Source organism: Penaeus vannamei, chromosome 1, assembly GCF_042767895.1.
Source record: "Penaeus vannamei isolate JL-2024 chromosome 1, ASM4276789v1, whole genome shotgun sequence".
Lineage (NCBI taxonomy): Eukaryota > Metazoa > Arthropoda > Malacostraca > Decapoda > Penaeidae > Penaeus > Penaeus vannamei.
In genome coordinates this window covers 45,695,782-45,700,781 of record NC_091549.1, presented here as the reverse complement: position 1 = coordinate 45,700,781, position 5,000 = coordinate 45,695,782, and the positions used below count along the sequence as shown (strand labels likewise).

The 5,000-nt window shown below is 50.0% G+C and overlaps 1 protein-coding gene across 1 annotated transcript in view; it reads left to right on the top strand.

The window, feature by feature from the left end:
- LOC138862230 (uncharacterized) overlaps positions 1 to 5,000 on the top strand; it is a 991,297-nt gene that overhangs the window by 360,521 nt on the left and 625,776 nt on the right. The window lies entirely within an intron of this gene.

Below are 5,000 nucleotides of genomic sequence, written 5' to 3'. Positions count from 1 at the left end.
TCTCTCTCTCTCTCTCTCTCTCTCTCTCTCTCTCTCTCTCTCTGTCAGTCACACACACACACACACACACACACACACACACACACACACACACACACACACACACACACACACACACACACACACACACACACACACACACACACACACACACACACACACACACACACACACCACGCACGCACATACTCAATCAGCGGCGAGGCGGAGTCAGGAAGCGTCAGCACTTAGAGGCCAATTAGACAGCGAGTGAAAGGAGGAGACTCGCTTTTTGTCCCTCTTGCTAATATTAGTCCAGAACCTGGGCGTGGCTCCCTCTTTCCCCTCGTGGCTCCTCCCCCTCGACCCTGCCCCCTTTGCCCTCCCTCTCGTCTTGACCCCGCCCCCTCTCCTTTGCCCTTTTACCCTCTTCCCCTAGACCATGTCCCCTTTCCCCTCCTCTTGTCTCTAATCCCGCCCCTCTCCTCTCCCCTTTACCTTCCCTCTCCCCGCTCGATCACTCCCCCTTTTGTCCTCCTTCTTCATCCTCTCCCTCTTCCTTCCTTTTTCCTCTCATTCCCCTCTGCTCCTCCCTTTTGACCTCCTTCTTCTCTGCTTCCCATTTTCTCTCCTCTTCGATTCCTCTGTCCTTTCCCTTCCTCCCTCTCTCTCTCTTTTCCCTTCCAGTTCTCTTTAATTTCTTTTCCTCCCTTGATCCTCCCCCCTCTACCCCTATTTACTTACTCTTTCTCCCACCTTTTTCCCCTTCTCTTCAATCTTCTCTCACCTCCTCCGTGCCCCCTCTTCTTCCCCTCTACCCCTCTGTCCATTTTCTCCCCCCCTCTACCTTCGCTTCCACACTTCTCCCCCTTTCCCCTCTTTTCTTCCCTCTTCCTTCCCTCCCGTCTACTATAACGCGCCAAGTGATGAACCTCACGTCGAGCGTCTTAACCGCTTCCTTTGTGGTGACTAATGAGATGGTATTATGATATCGTCTAATGGCCTTTCCATGGTTTTATGTGCGGCTGTGCATGGGTGTAATCATTCAGATACACACACACGTACACACAAAAATAACTACATCCCCACCCTTCACATACACACACACACACTTACACAAACACCCTCTCCCCTCCCCCCACATACAAACAAACACATACACCCAACACGCATAGTCTTCACTCAGGAGTCTTTCGGTTCCAAGACGAATACGAAGACTGCGACAGACTCCAACAACCTGTCTGTCTCCCCCGTAATGATGTCCAACCCCCGTGTATTGCCAATTCAGAGAAACAACTTCATAAATTTGGGGAAAAGCTCCGTTGTTGGATGTCTTACTTGTTTGGGAAAGAGGTTTCTTTGTCAGGCCGAGGATGGATGAGGAAAAGGAAGAAGAAGAAGAGAGAATTAAGAAAAGAAAAGAATGGGAGGAAAGGGACCAAATGGTTAAGAGAGGAAAGAGAAGAGCGAGTAAAAGAAAAGAAGATAGGAAGACGAAAAGAAAGAAATGAAGAAGGAGGAGAACGAGAAGTAGAAAATCGAAGGAGAAGAAAAAGAAAAAATATGAGGATGATGAAAAGCATAGGAAAAGGAAAAGCGAAGGAAGAAAGAAAGAAAAAAAGGAAAGAAAAGACGAAAAGAAAAGAAAAACGAAGAAGAAAAAAAAAGAACTGAAATAGAGACCGAAGACGACAAAAGATAGTCTGTGGAAACAAGTCTTTAGGAAGTCTTCGAAGTTCCTCGGGCTCAGCTAAGGATTCAGGTCGTGAAAAAGCCGCGTCATTTCTGCCAAGACTGGAACAGGACGAAGGACGGCTTCTTGGAGTGTGTGGGGAAGTTAATACGACTAGTTAAACGTGTGTCATCTAACTGAAAGAATAAGTCTGATCAAAATGTTATTTTAGAAGAATAAATAGACGGAAGTATATATATATATATATATATATATATATATATATATATATATATATATATATATATATATATATATATATATATATATAGAGAGAGAGAGAGAGAGAGAGAGAGAGAGAGAGAGAGAGAGAGAGAGAGAGAGAGAGAGAGAAAGAGAGAGAGAGAGAGAGAGAGAGAGAGAGAGATGCGGAGAAGGAGGAAGGAAAGGAGGGAGAGAGGGAGAGACGTACATGCATACAGAGTGAGTGAGTGAGTGAGTGACAGACTGACTGATTGACTAACAGACGAACGAACGGACGGACAGAGTCAGAGATAAAGGGAACGAAAGAGAGCGAAGAGGAAGTGAGACAGAGAGAGAGCGAGAGATTCCGCACGACAATGGATCTCGGCGTCGACTCAGAATTCCCTCGAAGAGAATCGAGATGAAAGCCCCTGACCCCCCCACCCCCCACCCCGGCGAGTCCGAAGCCTCTCGCTCAGTAGAACATAATGGACGTGCAAGTTTTAACGAAGAGGTTTATTGTCGGAGGTGAAAAGGTAATTTCCTGGCTGTTTGATTTACGCTTTGGGATAGCGGGCGAATCTGCTCGGCTCAGGCCCAGGGTTCATTAACACAGTAATATTGGCTTTTCCCCCTAATGCAGGAATTTCATGATGCCGGGAATAGGGGCGGCGAGAGAGGGCGCTGTCTGGCTCATGAAGACGCAGTTATGGTTCGTTGGGATGTAAGAGATAAAAAATAGCGAAATGGCTGAAATTCCCGAAAGGCTGCCAGTCCTGCCCTCCCCAGGTCTCGCATCAGGCTGTCGCGCTCGGCCGGAATGCTTCCACGAGCGGCCTTCGTATCTCTGAAGGTCCGTGGCCTTTGTTGCCTGTAATGACGGGCGTTTAATCTCGAGCAGTTTCTTTCAAGTGCTTGCTTGGCCACCCGTGATCCAATCGCCTCTCTTCCTCTCTCCCCATTAGCATTGGCCTTCCTCTTCCCCCTTTCTCCTCCTTGGCTAGATCAAAGTAAATTCGTTCCAGCACAATGAACATTTGCGAAACGCCCCGAATGAGCAACCACGGGCAGAGGGCGCGTCTGCTAAAGGCCGAAGAAACCGGGGTTGAGAAATTGCGTTGCGCAGACGGGGGAAAAAACAGAATTTCAGCGTCCTTAGATCGTTAGAATTGTTAGAAATACCTCCGGATATTTAGATCGTGTGGGTTCTACCTTGAGGGTAATGGCTGCGTGAGCGTAAGAATGCTTAGTGCCTAACTGTGGTGATGTAACTGGTTAAGTGTTGCTCCAAGTGGGCCGCCAGTCTGATTTAGAAATGCAATGATAGTTCGTTGACGCTCATTGCCAGCGTTTTGGTTATTTGCTTATTGTAGAGAATGAAGCAATGTTTTCATGCATGGTATGCCTATCTGCCTTTTCATATCAATCTATCTGTCTGTCTATCAATCATTCAATCAGTCAGTCAATCTATCTATCCATTTATTTCGTACGTGTGTGTGCGCAAGCGCGTGTGTGTTCACCTGAATAAAGGTCACATTCATCAGCTTTTAGACATAAGGTATTATTATTACAGAAAAGAGAGTACAGTATAAACGTCTCGCTAGTTTTTACGGTGAAACTCTAAAATCGCAACAGCAGGGAAAAACATTCAAAATGGAGCAGGTGAACACTGCCCTCGCCGCCGTCCGCGGTCAAAGAGCCGCCTCCGACGCCAGCAACATGTCCGCTGCCTTTTTAGCGCGCCGCTGTAATGGCGCAAAGAGCAGGCGATGAGCGGTTGGCGTCGCTCCGAACAACCTCTCGACACGCGAGGCTACAAGGCCGATTCTGCGAGGCGTTAATTATCAGAATGGACCGTAATGACTTAACTTTCCCCGGCGCCTGTGCGACCCGGGCGAGGGCGGGAATTATAAAGGCGAAACGTTTGATGAATTCCCGGTTCCATTGTGCCTCGATTAACGCCGCGAACTTGCCACCGGATGAATCGCCTCCCGGAGGTGCCCCGGCGTGTAGCGTGCTTGTTAATGGCCTGTAATTGCTCGCGCGGAGGCGGCGGCGCGACCCCCGCCCTCGCGCCCTCCGCGGCTCGCCTTCCGTCTCTCTCTCTCTCTCTCTCTCTCTCTCTCTCTCTCTCTCTCTCTCTCTCTCTCTCTCTCTCTCTCTCTCTCTCTCTCTCTCTCTCTCTCTCTCAGAGAGAGCAGAAGATCCAGAGATTCAAAATCGCAGGACATCCCGTTCCCGTTACGAATTTTTCCTTTTCTTATTTTTCATCTTTTTTCCTCTTGACTCTTTTTTTTTCTCTCTCTCTCTCTACCTTTTCTTCTCGTCACCGCCAAGGTCGACGTCCGATGCCCCGAAAGACGTTTATGGAGGACAAAAGAGTGATGACGTGTGGCTTGCTAGAATAACGTCTCGGTGGGGATTGAAAGAAGGCGGAGAGTGGGGGGGGAGGGAGGGAAGGGGGTAGGGTGAGGGTGAGATAGGGGAAGGGATAGAGGGGGGGGGGGAGTAGAGAAAGAGTGTGGGAGGCGAGGGGAAAGGGAAGGGAAGGGGCAGTAGGAGGGAGAGAGGGAGGGGTAGGGGGTAGGGGGTAGGAGGGAGAGGGAGGGGTAGGGTGAGGGGAAGGGAGGAGGAAGGAGAATAGGGGTGGGAAGCAGAGGGAGGGGAGAAAGGGTGTGAGAGGAAGGGGGGAAACGGAGGGGAAGGGAAGAGAAGGGGGTGGGAGGGAGAGTGAGGGGGAGAAAAGGTGTAGGAGGGAGGGGAAAGGGAGGGGGAAGGGGGTGGGAGTGCGAGAGAGGGAGGGAGTAGGGTGAGGATGAGATAGTAGAAGGGAGAAGAATAGAAGGGGTGTAAGAGGGAGGGGTAAGGGGGTGGGAGGGAAAGGGGGAGGATAGAAAGGATAGAAAGGGGGTGAGAGAAAAGGGAGAGGAAGGGGAGGAAAAGGAAGAGAGGGGTAGAGAAGGGGGCATGATGGGGCAGGGAGGGGGAGAGAGTAGGAGGGGGAGTGGGAGAGAGAAGGGGATTGGACGGGAGGGGGAGAAAAGGAATGGGAAGAGTAGAGAGGAGAATGAAGGGAGTTTGGACGGAGTGGGAGGGGTGTGGAGGG